Genomic DNA, 21,503 nt, shown 5'->3' on the forward strand with positions numbered 1-21,503 from the left:
ATTTTTAAGAAACTACCAAGGCATGCTGGGTGCTTTTTGTTGTTGTCGTTTTGTTTGCGGGGCTCTTCCCAGTGTGCAGACCAATCCTATTTCTGGTCTTTTAGAGCCATGGTTATCATTGTTGGAAACGATCATTTGACCCTAGGCTTTAATGTTCATTTGTCAAAGCCTGTTGGGTGCTAGCCTTTCCATTGTGTGTCTACCAGACTTCTGGGTAGGCTTTGGGGAAGTCCTGAAATTGTTGTGAGGTGATCTCTGGATATCAGCACAATCCTTTGCTGGAGTGATTATTTTAAAATAACTTCCATTGTGGAATCTGAATGAAGTCATGCCCAATTCAAATGTGATGTGACTAGATAGTTAAATAGAGGTGGATAGATAGATACATAGATAGATAGATAACATAGGAAGAAAGAAAAAGATAACTGTGTCGATAGAAAGATACATGAATAGTTTGGGAAATATGAAATTCTGCCTACCATCCCTGGGTATATATGGAATAACCTTACATGTTCACCTTCATGTTTTGGAAGAATTCTTATTTTCTAGTTAGAAGTGAAGGTGGTAAAATATGGGTACACTTACACAGCATCTGATAAATTAACAGCTAGTAAAAGAAAGAAATTACTTTTCAGCTGTCTTTGTAATACTCTATCAAATAGGTAATTCCTTTGATTTTCTCACTACTCATTTTCTGTTTTCTTTGTTGACTGCAGATCTATAATTCCTGCATGCTTCTGACTTGACCATTACCATCCCAAGAACACTTTAGAGTCAACAAATAATATCTTCTTCACTCTCTTTGTATTTTAATGTCATTTCTTAAGAGACAATTATTTACATACACACCTAAATACAAATTCTTTCAATATACATAATCACAGAAGGTAATTTGCAAATTATCTTGTTCTATTTCCATACTATCTAGGTGAGGAAATAAGTCTGTGGTAGTTGAGGTTTTCTGAATATGTAACCAGGTTTGAGTGGAAAAGGAAAGACTCACGACATCAGACACCATGCCATTTTTAGGATTAACACATTTCTCTTGGGGATTATTGAAATTTATTTGTTACTTGGGGAGATTGGCTTCAGTGACGGGAAGTTTTTTTGTTTCTTCTTCTTTTCACTTTTCTCTTTATTTTGTTAGAAAGGAGATTTGGAAAGAATGGAAATTTTGGAATGAGGTGCACTTTGCAAGAAGGTTGAATCTGATGACCTTGTTAATGGAAAGCCTTTGAGGATAAGCAAGGGAAAGGAGTCTGAAGGACTTGCATAAACTAAGCTATGACCCTGAGTGGGAAAAAATGTGTGGCATAATTACTGTTGGATTTAGGATGTCAGGTTTTGTTTCTATGATGGCAATGTTCTGTCAATTTTGGCACATTTCTTTCTTTTATTCTCAGGTTTGTTTAGTGTCTACCATTTCTGTTTAGTATTTCCTTTCCCATCCATGCCTTCTCTCCTCCCGTCCCTCACCACTCACCTTCTTCACCATCTCTCTCTCTCTCTCTCACACACACACACACACACACACACACACACGAAAAAAATGAGGGAGAAGTAAAGCAAATAGCTATTTTTTTAAACACATACTTTATTTCCTAGTAAGAGCTAAGGCAAGTATTTATGTATTTAAATTATCTTTACTTGATTTGTAAATTTGATTTGTTTACTTAATCCCACCATCTGTTTCTTCACTCTCATAGATATTTAATTTTTACTCCGTAGGTGCTGATTGACCTCCTATACACATATAATTGCAATAAGTATGATCTTATTCCTTTGTTCCTTAATTTTTCTTCCTTCACTTTATTCTTTTCTTCCCTCCTGCCATTTATATACCATCCAATATTCAAAACACTACTCATATATCGATAACTTGACAGTATGCATTGTCTCACCTAGGTAATTATTTATCATTTGGTTGTTATACAAATCACTTTGATTTAGAGATTATCCTTTGACCTATGTGAAATATGTTCAAATAATCATATTTCTTCTAGATAGGGAAACATATAGCCATTCAAGAACTTGGGACTGCAGTTAGTAGAATCAGCCAGGAAGCTAATGGATAAAAATGACTTAGAAAGAACATGAGCGAACTGGTTTATACTAGTCTACAGGACTGGATTAGTGCTACAGTTTTATTTGTTTGTTTTTTTAAAAATCACATTGCATATAATACCTAATGGCTTATGAATATTTAATATGCTCAAAGTTAACCTTAGTCCTTCAAGTTTCTAAGGAATATGGAAACATTGTTGCTTTTATCTGTGATTGTTTTTTGCCTGTCAAAAAGGAACTCATAGTTATAAATTATAGCTATGTAAATTGAAGAATTTCATAGATAACAAATTTGCTAATGGGCTTTTTATCCTTATAAAATTTATGAGTATGTTAATATTATAATGAAAATTGCTTAGGAGTCAAATTCATAATTATAAATGACTTAATTTAATAAAAATGTTGGTTCAAGTAATTACTTAAAGCTTCAGTTTGCTGGAAATCTAGCAAATTTTTTATTAATATCATATAGTAAAGTAATTGTTATGCGTTTAATTAAATTCTCAGAGGTGACATTATACTAATGTGATTTTTTTCTTCTATGCCTTTGAAAAAATTGGCTTATCTAATTCTCTTATTCAAGATGTCAGAGAATCAGCATTTAGAAATATGAGAGATTCATCCACCAAGGCTGGAGTTGGGAAAACTTGGTTCATGCTTTCAAGCTGCTGGAGCAATTTGGGAAAGAGAAATTAATGAAATACATTTTCAGTACTAAATAGCTTGTGGAGGAAGTAGTTTTCAAAGCATAAAGTTTACCTCTTGATTGAGAATTCTCTGGTGAGAAACAGGATAGTTCGTCACTTGAAAATATTAGATTGAAAATAGGAAAGCAATAGAAAATATCTTTAAAACTCTAAACATTCATGTAATCTTAATGGATGTTTCTGATAATTTACACATTTGCCATTTAAGGAGTGTTTCTGAACATCCTTTTCCTTTGACATGAGATTCCTATTCAGTCGGCTAATGAAGAATGGAATGAATGAATTATAACATCTGCATACTTAGGAACTCATAAAACACAGCATGGTGAAAATCGAAATACCTTTGGAACAACTTCCTAAAATTTCTCAAAACCACTGTCATGGAGTAAAGTTATAATATGCCCTATTAAAAATGGCAGTTTTAAAAGTCTTTAAGTCTAAGAAATCTTTGCTAAAGCAAAAGTGCATAAACAAAGTAAACATGAAACCAGGATAAGGTTGAACTGCCGTGGTTCGATTTGGCCCTCTGGCTCTGAGTTCCACTCACTCACACACATATAGGAAACTCTAATGGAACCGTTTGGAACAAGGTTTATGAGACACTGGTCTACAGGACTGTTTATAGATTGGCTTGACACTTTGCCATTTTAAAGCACATGAATAGTTTTTCCCTTAGAAAGGAATTCATGAAGAACAACAGTCACATATCCCCCCTCCCCTTTTCCCTCACTGTTCACTTATGTTATTTATAGTAGCATGAGGTTAAGTAAAATAAATGATAACTTCGATAAGTCATTATTTCTCAATTTATAGTTTGTGTTTAAAACGCCTCAAAATTTTTCTCTTACAACCTAAATGATATAATTCATAACTCTCAAGAATATTGCCAACATTACATAAAACCATTTTTCAGTGAATGCTTTGTAATATTTTTACTAGGAGAGTATATTTTTTATAATTACAATTGCCTAGTTGAGCTTAGAACCCACGCCCTTTCCTCTAAAGCATACTGCTGAGAGTTTCAAAACTTATTTAACAGTGTCCATAGGACGTGTGCCAAGACCAAGTCCAGTTCTGAGAGCAAAAACAGCAATCTCTGGAAGTCATTAAGCAGTCACCATCTTGAGTACTGGAAACAAATAGCAGCTTTCTTGCCTATTTACTTATGTTCTTATATATTTCATATTTCCCAGAAAGGCTTATAACACAAGGATTCAGATATGGTTTTATTTTTGCTAGCTATATTATAATGACATGCCAGGGTTTTACATTTAAATTCTGGAGCCAAAGACCAATTTTGAAAATGTTATTTTAAAAACACCATTTGGGCTTCTCCAACACTTCAGAGACAACTTGTCAGCAGTTACTATTTTACTCACCTTTCCTTGTTTACCATGTTCCCCTCAGGGAAATGTATTACTATACTAGGTTGATGCTTCTTACTCATTTTCAGGAACCATTAGTCACATACATCATAAAAGCTGCAGGAAAAGTTTTTATACTTGTAGAAAACTGCATTAAATTTAAATATAGCTCCTAAATATAAATCATAATAGTTGGAGAATTCAAGGTATAGCCATTTGATATAATACTATTCATAAATTAAAAATGATTTTACAGACTAAACTTTATCAACATGAAAAGATAATCATGTAGAATGACCAATTGAAAAACAGATTATTTTCTTTATAATTTATCTTTCTATTTAATCTTTCTCCGTTTCAAATAACAAAAAACCAATACCCTTGCTGGTAGGATAATTTTTTCCCCCCTGTTTCTTTGTTTCTCTCTTCTTCCTTCCTCCATCTTTCTTCTTTTTTGATGACCTACACCTTTACTAGTTTTCTGCAATGAATTGATGTCCCACTTACAGTAAAATAGTATAAAACAAACATTTTTAGAAATGATATTTTAAATGTGTTCATAGAGCAACATGAGAGAAATTTGGATTAGGACCAAGCTACCCTTATATTTTAGGGAATGTTTGCTGGTCCCAATGGCCTCTACATTTCCTCTTCATTTATGAAAGGGATGGTGCTTCAGAGATTAATCAGTATTAATAGCTGTATGACAGGTTATTTACTTGCTTGACACTTTTACTAATTCTTAGGCCTGATAATAGCTTTTCTCCCTCATGACATAGAACAATTTTTAAATGATTGACACTAAATATTATTATAGTGTTACTGGACTCAGAATTAATTTCAATCAAATGTTGAAGCAAGGGCTTTAATAATGAATGAAGAGCATTGCCTAAATATTGAACCATATTTTTTTATAGTATAACAAATGAATAATTTAAATTTCAGTGTGTATAGTCATTATTGTGTTCAGGTATATATTCCTCACAATAAGATAAATTGTATATTGCATTTCAAAAAGCATTTCATAGGAATGTTAAGTATAAATATTTAAGAACATCAAGTAACTCCAGACATAATACTAATAGAAAATGTAAGAACCTTTCTAATCCTACCATGCTTATTCTTCTTCTCCTTCTCTTTTGTTTTACAAAAATCACCAGTATAGGGATTGTCTACAGTTAAGAAATATATTTCTACAATTTTGAGTATATTTTCATTTCTGACATGTATTAAAACCCATGCAAATGTCTCTCATTTTTATTGTGCCATTAATATGCATTTTTCTTAGAAATTAGTTTTTAAAATGGTACTGTAATAGTTTTTGTCTTATTATTTCATTTTCTTTAGATCTTACAAAACATATATATGTTTTGCTTTTATTATTTTATGTAGAAATCAGTTTTCTCTGTCTTCTATATAAAATAATTATACTAAAATTAATAGAACTAATAAAACAGACTAGAGTAACCTAATTTCACATTGCATAAGTAAAAATAAGTAATGCACTTGTAAAAAGAAACTACTGTAGGAAGCCCTGGAGTCTCTTAGAATCCTAAAAACATTAAAATGAAATAATAGAGGTTTTTATTTACCTTAATTTAGCACTGGATTTTTATCTCAAGCTCTTTATTTCTTATGTTTAGCTTATAATACCCCATCATAAGTTTAAACAGATTTTTAGTATTGAAAAGTAGGTACACATGTCAAATATCAATTTATTATACTTTAAAATAATTTCTATGTGGAAACCAAGTGAATCATGGATTCGGTATTAAAGTATTGATATTCTGTATTAATCTTTAGCTTTTTGATCAACAGGAACATGACATGCAGCATGTAAAATATTTTCAAATTTAGCAAAAGCAAATTTGCTTAAGAGAGATCTTAAAGACTCTTTACTTTGCATAATCATTTTAAAAAGAAAAATCCCAACCAAAACTTAATGTCCTTTGAAGTCCATACAACACAATGGATTTTTATTTATAATTTTTCCCTTAAAATGAGCTTTTAATTAGCTTAAAGTAAGCCTATTTTCTGTAGATATTTTCGTTAGTACTTCAATTTGGGGCTATTTTTATGTTGTCTCAGCTGAACTAGACCAGATTAAACATTTGGATTATTTGCTTGGAGTTCAGTTCTGAACAAGCAAAACAAACCATTTTGGGGATGTTAAGATTGTGTCAATAAAATAGGCAAAAGGATTGTTTGAGCCCTGCAAGTGAGTTAGAAGGTAAACAGAAGTCAATGTGTATCATAAGCCTAACCTGTCAAAGTTAAGGTGCGTTTGGATTCTTATTTCAGTGTATTCAGCTACCCATTCAGAATGGCAAAACCAATAGGAAAAGCCCATGCCTAGTGTTTGGAGGCTAAAACATTGTTTATGTATTTTTATTTTTATTACTATTTTTTAAATTTCTGTGACTCTCAAAATATGTCATCAGTTGGTGACAGTTTCTTCTTCCTCTTCTGGTTGGGAAATATTCTACAACTTGACAATTAAATATTTTGAGTACTTTTAATGAGTTCATTTATATGGCATTAAAAATAATGAGGAGTAAATAAAACAGAGACAGACTCAAGCTTTGCCTGAATTATCAGCACATAGTAAGAAAAGTGCATGAAAATTGAAATATATGAAATACAAATTGAATAACTCAATACTATAAATTTCCCAACTTGCTTCCATTGTACTTGGAATCACTTTTAAATCATTTGTTATACTTCGATATTTACAGTGAAAGATATATATTATCTTCTTTCCCTTGTTTATAGCTGAGTTGCACCATATTATTTCCATGTTATTCTCCAGTGCCTAGCATACTTGCACAAAGTGGGAATATTTCAATAGAGGCTTATTTAATTAGGGCAATTAATGACATCTTCAGTCAAGAGCTTTTTTAAAATGAATTTTGAGTGGTACGGCTTCAGTAAAGTACTGGCTGAATTTTAACGGAATGTGTTGGTTGATTGCAATGAGAGAGAGAGAGAATGAGAATGAGGGAAACAGAAAAAAAGACCAGAAGGCAAGGGCAAGGGAGTAAAAGAGGAGAGACCAGGAATGAGAAGAGGAGAAACTAAGATGGATTTCTCACACCCAGAGAGAATGTGCCTGAGCTTTCCTTTCTCTTTTCCCTATAGATTTTAAGACTTCTCCAGGCATATTAAAATAGCTCTGTTCATAAAATTGTAAAAAAATACTGAATTTATTTCATTATTTTGTATTTAATGCATTGCTGACTGTTCCATAGCAGTTGTTGAGAAATACTGCGTTTTGACCTATAGAACTGAAAAAATCATGGGTTCCAGTTTGTATATATTTTCTACACATTGAAACAATACTAAGTGGTACCTGATAATACTCTTAAGCTCTGCCCCGAGAGTGATCTGCAACCCATGAACAGTTGCCTCAGCTTCATCCTCTCTAAGGTACTTTTGAGTTTTAAAATTCTATTCCATGAGACCATTTTAATGACAATGTTAAAGCTGACACACCTTTCAGAAAATAACTTTTCCTCTTTTGAGGACAGGTGTCAAATATTTCATTTATGGCTGACTAATTTACCACTTCACTGATCTTATCAGCTAATTAAATTACATTTCTTAAGCATATCATCTTCATAGTACTGGTAATCGTTAGACATAATTTTTAAAGGTATACCTGAAGCTAAGACTTAAATAAAATAAAAGACATAAAACACACACACACACAGACATAGGCATAATTTTCCAAATAAGAACCTTTAAATTAATTGAGACAAACTTAAACATTTTTTAAAAATATTGAATTATACTTACCAATCTCATAAGTATTAAGGTAAACAAGCTAAATGGGTAGTCTAGGATATGTCAATAGATAAAATCAGGGAACATAATGAGAGAATAGATGTCAAGAAATTATGATCTAGAAAATTAGAGCTTGAGTGCATGGTTTGGGAGAGGAAAGAAGAGAATGCTGAATTGTTTTAGGTAAGATAGTATCAGGAGTTGGGGGGTAGGAGGGACAGTAAATTGCAAGAGAGGAAAAGGGAACGGGGTTGAGCAAACAAGAGCAGGCCTCCATCTTTTAACGGGGACAAAGGAAATGCTGCAGGAAGGTTATTTAACCTCTCTGAATCTCACTTTAATCTTCTAGAAATGGAATTAATAATGTCTAATCTCCAAAAAATGTTTGAATATTAAAAGAGATGTTAATAAAGCATCTAGGATAGTACTTGACACACAATAACCACGTATAATATATTAGTTCCCCAAAGTGCTTATTAATAATAATAAAGCAAACCTTGTGTTTACAACATTGGTAATCAAAAAACCCCATACTGATAACAAAATCTTATCCTTTTTTTTCAACTTTATTTCATAAACATATAGAATCTTAGAAGCTTCTACTTCAGCCTACCCAAAACTCAGTGAATGCCTACATTTCTTTTATGTTATTAAGAATAAACAATTCACAGATAAAGACATTTCAAAACCAGAGATATGTACAGAGGGATTTTATATATTAAGTAGTTTTCCAGGCCATGATGCCAATCCTCTACATTGTCTTGAATACTTAATACAAATCTGACATATATAGTTTTGGGTCAGTATTATTTTGTATGTTGAAAGATTCAACATGAGATGACATGACAGAGAAATAGTGCAGCAAGTTTGAAATGGCAAGATGATCTAAGGACAGGCCTCTTTTCTAAAAATAGAGGTAGTAAAGTTAAAATTGAAAGAATAAATTAACTTTAAAAAATACATTACTCTTATTTGTTATGTAACTAGTTACTTCTCTTCTTGGCCCTACCCTCTTCCATTGTCAATAATGCTCAGAACTTTAACCGGGATCTTGATGCAAATGGATCATGAATCTGTATCTCGAGTCTTCACCCTTTGTAGTCCTTCTCAGCCACATCTCAGTCCTCTTCTTTTTATAGTCCTCTGCAGCCTGGATATTACTGCCAAAGTCAATAATAAGGAACACCAAAATAAATACCTAAATTTTGCAAGATTAGACTCCCATATCCCTAATTCACTCCCCATTCTCTTATCTTCTTTATAGTTGAATGCCTTTTTCTCTCCTGTCCCATCCTACTCCCTTCTGCTCAGACAAAGCACCTAGCTCTCATCTTCCCTTTCTGTTTATTCTCTCACTTAACTTAATTCAATCTGAACTATAGAGTTGCTATTTTCTGATTTCTAATTCTGGCATGATTTCATGATTAATAATCAGATCTTTCTCCCATATGGACAAGAATGAAACTTATTTCACTAAGACTACTGTTTTTTTTTTTAACATCTTTATTGGAGTATGATTGCTTTAAATGGTGTGTTAGTTTCTGCTGTATAACACAGTGAAGCAGCTATACATAAACATATATCCCCATATCTCCTCCCTCTTGCGTCTCCCTCCCACCCTCCCTATCCCACCCCTCTAGGTGGTCACAAAGCACCGAGCTGATCTCCCTGTGCTATGTGGCTGCTTCCCACTAGCTATCTATTTTACATTTGGTAGTGTATGTATGTCAGTGCCACTCTCTCACTTCGTCCCAGCTTACCTTCCCCCTCCCTGTGTGCTCAAGTGCATTCTCTACATCTGCGTCTTTATTCCTGTCCTACCCCTAGGTTCATCAGAAACTTTTTTTTTTTTTTAAGATTCCATATGTATGTGTTAGCATACGGTATTTGTTTTTCTCTTTCTGACTTACTTCACTGTGTATGACAGTCTCTAGGTCCATCCACCTCACTACAAATAACTCAATTTCGTTTCTTTTTATGGCGAGTAATATTCCATTGTATATATGTGCCACATCTTCTTTATCCATTCATCTGTTGATGGACACTTAGGTTGCTTCCATGTCCTGGCTATTGTAAATAGAGCTGCAGTGAACATTGTGGTACATAACTCTTTTTGAATTATGGTTTTCCCAGGGTATATGCCCAATAGTGGGATTGCTGGGTGGTATGGTAGTTCTATTTTTAGTCTTTTAAGGAACCTCCAAACTGTTCTCCATAGTGGCTGTATCAATTTACATTCCCACCAACAGTGCAAGAGAGTTCCCTTTTCTCCACACCCTCTCCAGCATTTATTGTTTGTAGATTTTTTGATGATGGCCATTCTGACTGGTGTGAAGTGATACCTCATTGCAGTTTTGATTTGCATTTCTCTAATGATTAGTGATGTTGAATGTCCTTTCATGTGTTTGTTGGCAATCTGTATATCTTTTTTGGAGAAATGTCTATTTAGGTCTTCTGCCCATTTTTGGATTGGGTTGTTTGTTTTTTTGATATTGAGCTGCATGAGCTGCCTGTATATTTTGGAGATTAATCCTCTGTGAGTTGCTTTGTTTGCAAATATTTTCTCCCATTCTGAGGGTTGTCTTTTCATCTTGTTTATGGTTTCCTTTGCTGTGCAAAAGATTTTAGGTTTCATTAGGTCCCATTTGTTTATTTTTGTTTTTATTTCCATGTCTCTAGGAGGTGGGTCAAAAAGGATCTTGCTGTGATGTATGTCATAGAGTGTTCTGCCTATGTTTTCCTCTAATAGTTTTATAGTGTCTGGCCTTTCATTTAGGCCTTTAATCCATTTTGAGTTTATTTTTGAATATGGTGTTAAGGAGTGTTCTAATTTCATTCTTTTACATGTAGCTGTAAAAGAATGGGCTTTCTATCCTGTTCCATTGGTCAATATTTCTGTTTTTGTGCCAGTACCATACTGTCTTGATTACTGTAGCTTTGTAGTATACTCTGAAGTCCCAGAGCCTGATTCCTCCAGCTCCATTTTTCTTTCTCAAGATTGCTTTGGCTATTTGGGGTCTTTTGTGTTTCCATACAAATTGTGCAATTTTTTGTTCTAGTTCTGTGAAAAATGCCATTGGTAGTTTGATAGGGATTGCATTGAATCTGTAGATTGCTTTTGGTAGTATAGTCATTTTCACAGTGTTGATTTTTCCAATCCGGGAACATAGTATATCTCTCCATCTGTTTGTATCATCTTTAATTTCTTTCATCAGTGTCTTATAGTTTTCTGAAAACAGGTCTTTTGCCTCCTTATGTAGGTTTATTCCTAGGGATTTTATTCTTTTTGTTGCAGTGGTAAATGGGAGTGTTTCCTTAATTTCTCTTTCAGATTTTTCATCATTAGTGTATAAGAATGCGAGAGATTTCTGTGCATTAATTTTGTATCCTGCTACTTTACCAAATTCATTGATTAGCTCTAGTAGTTTTCTGATAGCATCTTTAGGATTCTCTATGTATAGTATCATGTCATCTACAAACAGTGACAGTTTTACTTCTTTTCCGATTTGGATTCCTTTTATTTCTTTTTCTTCTCTGATTGCTGTGGCTAAAACTTCCAAAATTATGTTGAATAATAGTGGAGAGAGTGGGCAACCTTGTCTTGAACATTTAGATTTCTATGCCGAATTTAATGTGAGTATCCTGAACCCTCACCACATGGGAAGGCAAAATTTTGCTTGAAGAGAGAGGTTCTTTTTGGAAACCAGAATCAAAATCTTAGATGGGCAAGAGAGAAGAAAAGTTCTATCTTGAATAACCCTGAAGGAGTTGTCATAATATGGAGTGTTAATGAATAATGTATATGTATAAATATCACTTATATATAAATATCATATATATAAATATTATTTATATAACTACTTGTTGGTTTCCAAATAAATCTGGGAAAGAATCAGTTATATTCTTATCGCTATTCTCTGAACCTCTGAAAATAAGAGAATGGCAGAAACAATGAGAATTAATGTATCCTGGATTAGGGATATTAGAAGAGGTGATTTGAAAAGCAAAGTAGTCTCATATTTAACCAGATTTCCCTTCTCTGGCTTACTGTGAATATAGTTTTATTCCCATTATTGGAAAATGGATGTGGAAAGATCAAAAGTGAATTTTAACTAGAAACTTTTTAAAAGTTCAAAATTATCTGGCTCATGGGCAATTGAAATAAGGACTCCATAGCTGGAGAAGTCTAGAAATTCTATAACACTTTTTAATCTTTTATCATGAATAAAATATTAATTAATTTCCTTATATACTTAGGCTATCATATGCTTTTTTTGTATTTTTCTTTCCCCTTAATTTTTTGGTTTTTTATACTACATTAAAAAAGAACCGTTTATTTAATGGAATGATAACTTTTTTAAGGCATCTATTTGATAACTGTCAGCTTTGAGATAACCATGTCTTTGGATCTTACTTCATGTTAGAAGATATGTGCATTCAAAATTATTGATTTTTAGTTTTGACCTTACCAAAAAGAATGAGCAAATCACCTCATTCAAATCGTCCATAATATCACACACTTTTTTTTATGGTTTGATTTATAATTTCAGTTCAGCATGAACTTGCCTTCTATGTAAACTTAACTCACTTTCAAGGGGAGATGTTACTACAGTTGGTTTTGAATGACCTTAATTTATTAGAAGTTCTGAATCGTAAGAACCTATTTGTGAGTGGGATTGTTTGCAGATATGGGCTGTAGCTTCACTGAAAAAGAAAATAGAAGGCATAGTTTTTGCTAACGCCTCCAGAGAGTTAGTTTACCTTCATCAGTAGGTGATTATTGTCATGAAGCAACAGTAGTGAAAAAGATCTCCAGTCACTTTCCCTGTTGAAGTTGGTTTCAAGAGAAAATGTTCATTTTTGCCTAGAAAGTACTGAATACATGTTTGGGTAAAATATTTTTAAATAGTTGTATAAAATGCTAGCTCTTTAAATTTTTACTATCAGGCTTATATTCAATGTAAAGCAGTTAGTAATAGAGATATGTAATTCAGGTCAGAAATTCAGACGTTTACAATTTTGGCCAAAGGCCATTACAAAGCTACTTATATAAAACAGATAGAGTGCATTCTCACAGGGGAAAAAGTCATGTGGTACCAAAAAAAGAGCTTAATGAGATGAGTTTTTGAGTCTATGAATATATAACTTGGTTGCATTTGCATGAGCGTGGATCAGTTTACATTAAGGGCACTTGTTTTAAGTTCAGAGGTCATTATTGTCATTATTTTTCGGAGGGGAGAGCCTTTTGCTTTCAGTCAAAAAAGTAAATATGTGACTATGTGTTAACTTTATGTCAAAGACTAGGATGAAGGGCTTCCAAAGCCTAGCAGTTGTTGAAATTGGAAATAATAACAATTAACTTAAGCAGTATATTTAGGAGTGTATTTAGCATTAAAAGGAAGAGGAGTCATTCAAGTTAATACAAATTTAGCTTAAATATTTAGGTTTTGCAGGGATTATTTTGTAAGTATCTACCTATCTATCTGGTTGTGATAATTTTTTAAAATTATTTATTTATTTATTATTTATTAGCATTTTATTTTATTTTTGGCTGCGTTGGGTCTTCGTTGCTGCATGCGGGCTTTCTCTAGTTGCGGCGAGTGGGGGCTACTCTTCGTTGCGGTGCGCAGGCTTCTCATTGCGGTGGCTTCTCTTGTTGTGGAGCACAGGCTCTAGGCACTCAGGCTTCAGTAGTTGTGGCTCATGGGCTCTAGAGCGCAGGCTCAGTAGTTGTGGCTCACGGGCTTAGTTGCTCCACGGCATGTGGGATCTTCTCTGGACCAGGGCTTGAACCTGTGTCCCCTGCATTGGCAGGTGGATTCTTAACCACTGTGCCACCAGGGAAGTCCTGGTTGTGATATTTATTCTGCATTCTCTCTGTCTGTCTCTCTCTCCACTTGTTATATTTATTCTGCAGCTAAATGTGTTAGTTATCCTAAAGACAGACATTAGAGTCATTATATGAGTGGAGGACAAGGGTGTTGGTCAGATAAACCGGTTGGTTAGATTCAAATGCCTTGTTAAGTAGTTAGTATATAAAAATCATGCTGAATCTGCTTATGAAATTAATGATTATGTGGCTATAATTAGGTATCCATAACTAAAAAAGGACATACTTTCTTAGAGTAAATATGCCTCTAGAACTTTACATTTCTACTTCAATATTGAGATTTTTCTATAGTTCTTTTCTGAAACACAAGATTTTCTTCCTGGTATAAAAACTGAAAAAAGTGTACATATATATATATATATACACACACATACTTGGGGGTAGGGTAAAATCTCATGCTCAGTGGGAAACATCCCCACACTGAAAGAAAATTCCGTTCAACCAGTCTTTGACCAAAAGAATGACTGCTATTGCTCCATCTTTAAATTTCAGTGTCATAGTCGTTTATAAAACATATAAATATTCCTGACCTATTGTCATTTCCTGTTAGAGAAAAAATGAAGCTTTATATATTTTCTCGATTTTAAGTCATATATCTGTTGTGTTTATTATTCAGAAAAGAAATATTTAAGATTTCTCATTTTACCAAAGAGAAAAGTAGACATCAAATGCCATATGATGAAAATATAATTTATTATAGAGTTCTGAGCTGTTCCTAAGAATAAATAGCTCCTGCTATTTGGGATCTATGCATTAAGGCTCATCTTTGAATTTCACTGTGGAAGGATTTTCAGATGCCAAGATAAGAAGCAACAGTAAAGATGATGGCTGTATTCAGAAGGGCACTGGGCTGTTTTGCAGAAAAATCATATTAAAAATTTGTATCTTTTTTTATGTCACTTATCATCCATATATCACACCAGAAAATTACCTTTTTCTTGCTTTTAATCCATAGATTATAACTCTAACACATTTGTATGTATTGCATTTCAAGTTGAAATCCACTCACAAGGCCTTAAATATATAACATATTTATATCCTGTGCTTATTTTTCCAACAAATGTTAATTCTATTAACATTTAATACTTGTTAGTACTATTCTCATAAGCAAAATCTAGTATATTATTGGAATAAGATTTATAATCTCATAAGTAAGATTGTAAATATTTATAAATATAAATAAGATTTATAAATATTATCTTAAAATAATTTACATAAGATATATAATGTCAATTTAGTGCTAGTGAAAATCTCTTATTAACTTATTTTAAACTTTTTAAATTTATTTTATTTTATTTTTTTTAACATCTTTATTAGAATATAATTGCTTTACAATGGTGTGTCAGTTTCTGCTTTTATAACAAAGTGAATCAGTTATACATATACATATGTCCCCATTTCTCTTCCCTCTTGCATCTCCCTCCCTCCCACCCTCCCTATCTTATTAACTTTTTATTGAATATTTACTAAATTAATAATACAAGTTATTTATTAAAGAATAGTAAATACTTTTGAGAGCATTATTATAATTAAAACTCACAACTAACTACTGTTTTAATTCCTTTCTTTCAGTTGAAGGAACTGAGAATTAGAATTATTTACATAACCTTTCTAATGTTGTATGTCTAGTAAGGGGCAAAAATTGGATTTAAACCCAAGTTTTCTTGACTATAAAATCTATAACTTTAATTACTGTACTATAGGGCACAGTTCTGTGTTGTATATAGGATACAAAGAAATATAACAATTGCTGTATTCTTTCAAGGAACATCCGGTATAGTTGAGAATTTAATTATTGAAAAAAATTTTTAATTATTGGCATTTTTAAAGTTGCCAACTCTTTCGATTACCATTCAGCCATCTTGCTTATTTGTATAGCATCTTGGTTTTAATTTCAGTGTATTAGATAAAGTAATTCCACTAGATTATATTTATGGTCAATTACAGTTCTAAAAGTTTATGATTATTGCAAATTGAAAGCAAATTAAATAATTTGTTTAAAATAACTGCATGTTATTAGGGCCTCTTCAGGTCTCTGCTCAAATGCAGCCTTCTCAAACAGACTCCTTTCATCCCCCCCATCCTAAAGTGGCCACATACCAGGCAGAAGAACATTGTTTAGAAAAGTCTGAGAAAGAAATACGTGAATAAGTCAAAAAGTCACTATTATGATTTTATGTTTGTATGCCAATAAGAGTGTACTCAGATAAGGATAAAAAAGAACCAGATTACCTACTGTGAGGGGTATATATAGTTGCGTATATTTTTATTGCAATTGTAACTTCTTGTTTTCATTTAATGAGTCACATTTAGAACGGCTAGGATTTTATTTTCAATAATGCTGCCCCTGAAAATCTGTAAAATAGACCAAATACGGATAATTTTTAGTTAATTCAGATTTTGAGCAATCCTAATTTTTGGATTTATATGAAAATCAACACAATAATTTTTGCATAGATGTGTTGTCATGTAACTGGGTAATTTTAAAGCATTTTATCTTTAGGTTTTGCTATAAAAGGATCATAAACTCTATGATTTAAATTAATACTAAAGCAGTTCTGTTTATGATGTTTAATAGAGCAAGTGTCTGTATTATAAAAATGAATAAAACATTTCCCCAATTTTTACAGAGTAATGTCTGTTTACTCTGAGACAAGTTGTTTAGGCTTCATATTACCACATTTATGTTCTTTGGTTTCTTTTATTGTGCACATGTTCTATAAAACCTACCTTATCTATAGACCTTAGATGATAACAAAGAACCAGAGAGTTTCACCTAAAGAAAATTAGTACAGTAGTTGAAAACAAAAGATTAATTATAATGATTTCAAATATATTATACATGTCATGATATTTCATGTTATAAACAGTTCATAAATCTGAAAGGAAATTTAAAAAATTTTTAGAAAAAGTAGAGGACCTGTCGCTCATTATTTCATCACTAATGTAAGAGTGTCGTTAACATGTTAATACTAAACAGACATTACTCTGACATTTCCCCTTTCAGTTGTTTTATCTATACATAGTTTTGTGCTGTGTAATTGTAAATTTTTTACATAGTAATACTTAAAACCTTTAAGTAATACTTAAAACACTTAAAATTTTCTAAGATAACATTAAATTAAAACTATTTCGAAGTAGATAAAAAAAAAAACAAAAACAACTATTTCTTGCTATGTGTGCAACCATGATTTTTATTACCATGATGCTATCCTATTGGTTTTGGATATATCATGGTTTACTTATTATTTATCTATTGAAATTCTTCAACAACTATTAATTGAGCACCTGTATGTGCCAGGCATTTTTTGGGGCCCTAGGAATTCAGCAGTAAAGGCCATAAATGCTTTCACTGTACAGAGCTTACTTTCTATAAAGCAAGGCAGTCAATAAACTAATAATGATATAATATATATCAGGTGATTATAAGGGTATAAAGAAAACAATAAAATAGGATATAGGTTGCAGGGGGAGAATACACAATTCACCCACTGATGACATTGAGAAGGATTCCATTTTTCTGTTCTTTTTTTATGCTATTATAAACAAAGAATTGAGAAATAGAACCAGAAACATAAATGAAGGGCCAAACACGTAATAGATACTCAAATATTTGATGAATAAATTAAAAATAATTCAGTTTAGTCATTCTAAAGACTATAGACTTTATTCTGAAGGAAACTAAAAGCAAATTTAGTATATTTTCTTTGTTGAATATTGTCAATAATAAATACAGAGAGAATGAGGCTGGAAAGAAATAAGTATTAAAGTAAAATTTTTTCAGGGAAGAAATAAGTACAGCTAGCACTATGACATTAGGGGCTGGGAGTAAGATACATAACCAAGAACTGTAAAGGAGGCAGAATGTAGTTGTTAATTTGAAATAGAGAGTCAGAATTATTTTTAAGGAATAGTCTTCTTTTCCTGCTTTTTAGAAGAATGTCTTATAAGAAATCTCTTATTCCTTTGTGGCTTTTATTGATATGTTAATGTAAAATATGAATAATTTTTTAAAAATTGAGCTGGACTTTCATTCTTGGCATAAATTAAAAGATTCAATTATAGATTATTTCAGAAATACTAACAAGATCCCCTTGTTAATATTTTCAACTATGTTAATATGGTTTTTAATTCCTATATTTCATGCCACTATATTTGATTTCTCATTCTAATTATCATTATTTCTATTTTTTGGCTTTTTGGTAGACTTCTCAAGGGTCTATCTAATTATTTTTTTCTTTCCTTGAATGTAAGTATCGATTACATTATCTTTCTATAATCTAGTTTAAATGTTTCTGCTTTTACCCTTTCTTGTTTTTCTTTGAATAGTAATTTTTCTCCTTTTACATTCTGAAAATGAATAAATAACTCATCTCTTTTCTTTCTGTTATATAAGAAAACCATATTAGAGTATAAATTTATGACTTCAGCCTGACTTAAACTCATGCATTTCTCTTATAATTATTTTATCATTATTTGCTAAGTAATCAAGTTGTCTATTTTTATTTCCCTCTTAACTGACAGTTCCTCAGGACATAGAAACAATCCAGTGTGGTTCTCTTTTATTTTTTCCCTTCTTACTATAGAAAAGGCCAATGATATACAAAGTAAAGAAAATAATATAATATCCCCATGTCCTCAGCTTCAAAAATTATCCCCTCATGGCCAATCTTATTTTATTGATGACCTAACCCTCTACTTCTCCAAAATTACTTTGAAGCAAATTTTGGAAATTATGTAATTTCATTTGCAAATTGAGAATGATCGGTATGTTTATTAATTCTCTTTTGGAAAATGTTCTTCCTCTGTGCCTGTTTTTCTTTCACATTTGTTTTTAATTGAAGAAACCAGGTGACATGTCCTTAGAAATTTTAAATCCGGATTTTGTTGATTACATTCCCACATGTCTATTAACATGTTTCTCTCTGTTACCTACTGTTTTTTCTATATAAACTGTGAGGTAGACTTAGAAGTTTGATCAGAAACCAGTTCAAGGTTTTGGCAAAACCACTTCAGAGATAATGTCTCATACTTATTTCCAGAGGTAAAAAAAAAATCTCTCTCTCTCTTCTCTCTTTCTCCACATCCCACCCCATCTCTCTATTATTAGCCATTGATAATCATTGCCAACATCTTTCACTTCATTAGGGATTATGAAAAGATGACATCTAATTTAACAATCCTAATTATTAGCTGTGATGCTTTCACAAAGAGAAACATTCCTGATTAACAATTTAGTTATCATGAATAACAGTTTTCATATAAAGATAGCATACTAGATTATTTACTCTTATTTACCAATTTTTCAAAATATTTAGTTGGTTTTACTCATATCCTCCAAAGGTGACAGGACTTTTGTTATGGTTGTTTTTAATCATTAAAAACTCATAGGTTTAAATATTTTTAATTTGTTAAAATGGTTGCAATTATTGTCATTTAAGTTAAATTTTTATTGCAGAGTTCTTGTTTAATTTTATTGTGATCAGATCAGGTGACTTTATTGTGTGTTTGTGATTTTATTTAAGAATAGTCCACTGTGTTATAGAGAGGAAGAGAAATGAGCAATAGAGGATAGTGAAATGAAGTACAGATGACAAACAAGAAGTGCCTGAAACATGTTAGACATAGATGAGGTAAGTAGTTCATTTGTGTGCTGACATAGATAGGAAGAGATAAAATGAGCAAGTATTAGATATTCAAGGAGCACCACATTTTTATGACAGTTACATCACCCTTAAATTGGGCACTCATTGGTGCTCCCCATCTGGCCCATGTAGCCTCTGACTGACACATGTAGAAACAAGCCACAGGTGCATAGCAGGTTATAGGAGCTACAGCTACTGGCCAGGAGTCTTGCCCCTGCATCTTTTCCATAAAATAAGCATGTGTGTTGGTTCCAGTAACCTTCTTTCCGCTGAGCCACCTTGACTGAATTCAACTCTGGTCCTTATTACCATACTATAGCAGGGAAGGGTGGTGCAAGAGAAAAGTGGCGGAGAAGGGAGAGGAGGAAGGGAGAGAGGGAAAGAGGAGAGGGAGAGACTGAGGTATTATGGTCCTTCTATCCCACCTGCAAGCTACCATAACGTATTAATCTATGTTGCTTTGCCATATGGGTTTTTTTTTTTAATTAATTAATTTATTTATTTGGTTTTGGCTGTGTTAGGTCTTCGTTGCTGCACCCGGGCTTTCTCCAGTTGTGGCGAGCAGACAGTGCACGGGCTTCTCATTGCAGTGGCTTCTCTTGTTGTGGAGCACGGGCTCTAGGCACACGAGCTTCAGTAGCTGTGGCACGTGGGCTTCAATAGTTGTGGCTCATAGGCTCTAGAGCGCAGTCTCAGTAGTTGTGGCACATGGGCTTATTTGCTCTGTGGCATGAGGGATCTTCCCAGACCAGGGCTCGAACCCTTGTCCTCTGCACTGGCAGGTGGATTCTCAACTACTGCGCCACCAGGGAAGTCCCCGTATGTTTTAAATTGATTCAATAAACCATGTGATTTGAACATCTTAACTTGATCTGGAGACTTTTTCTCCTGTGACTTCTAGGATGGAATGCCTGATTGTGTACTTGACAGGTAACAGCTTCAGGCTGCTTTTCCTCTCCAAGAGGAGCCCATACCCAGGGCTGAATTCTGACTTTCCATGGGCCCCTTCTTCCACAAAAAAATTTAAATTTATATTTTATAACTGCATTGGTATAAAAATGAATATATTAACATTCTATACTAAACTATTTTATTTTACCTAAAAGTTCATTTTTTCCTCTAATTTAGAAAGAAATTAAAATATTTTCATGGATGCCTAAAAGTATTGTGGGTGGTAGGCACTGTGCCTACTGTACCTAATGAAGAAGTTGGTCCTACCGTACCTTTCCTTTTTGCTATGAAGTGTTTTCTATACTTTTTTTTTAATTAAGAAAGCAAATTTAAAAACATTATAGAAATATGAAAATAAGAAATAAAATCCCTCTTATTTCTACAGATAGCTATTACTGACAATGTGATACATATACTTACAGGTTATGTGTTACTCTTCTTATACTAGCTTGTACACATACACGGGCACACACTGTACTCTATGGGATCATCCTGTGAGCCCTGTTGTTTTATGTTGATCTTTCCATTAATAATCTATTATGGACATATACATTGTGGATGATATCTTAGAGATTGGTTACAGTGGCTATAATGTATATTTGCTGGATTGTTAAAGAATATTCAAATCTGCTGTAAAGAATGTGATCACCAAAATAATAATGAAGATAAATGAAGTAATATAAATAGTAAATAAGCAATTAGCCTGAGGTATGTTGTTATAAAGTTCAAATGAAGGGATATCTATTAAACCACTTACTAGACAAGGAATGCAATTTATATTCATTTCTATTTCTAATGATAATTTAATTTCAACAAGATGAATTTTAGGGGAGTCCTATAGAAAGGTCTATAACTAGTTCCAAAATCCTAGTTGGTAGAGAAGAATAAAACAGAGGACACAGTGCTTCATAAGGTGTGATAACTTTCTAGAGGTTATAATTGATAGTAGGTTAAAAGTATCACCATTGTAGCAGAAATAGAGACACAGACGTAGAGAACAAACGTATGTATACCAAGGGGGGACTGGGGGTGGAAGGGATGGATTGGGAGATTGGGTTTGACATATATGCACTACTATGTATAAAATAGATAACTAATG

At 32.7% G+C, this 21,503-nt stretch overlaps 1 protein-coding gene across 5 annotated transcripts in view; it reads left to right on the top strand.

Annotated features, from left to right (window-relative positions):
- Positions 1–21,503, top strand: part of LOC309632498 (uncharacterized protein) — a 615,011-nt gene that overhangs the window by 413,117 nt on the left and 180,391 nt on the right. The window lies entirely within an intron of this gene.

The sequence above is a fragment of the Balaenoptera borealis genome, assembly GCF_965194805.1.
Source record: "Balaenoptera borealis genome assembly, chromosome: 7".
Taxonomy (NCBI): domain Eukaryota; kingdom Metazoa; phylum Chordata; class Mammalia; order Artiodactyla; family Balaenopteridae; genus Balaenoptera; species Balaenoptera borealis.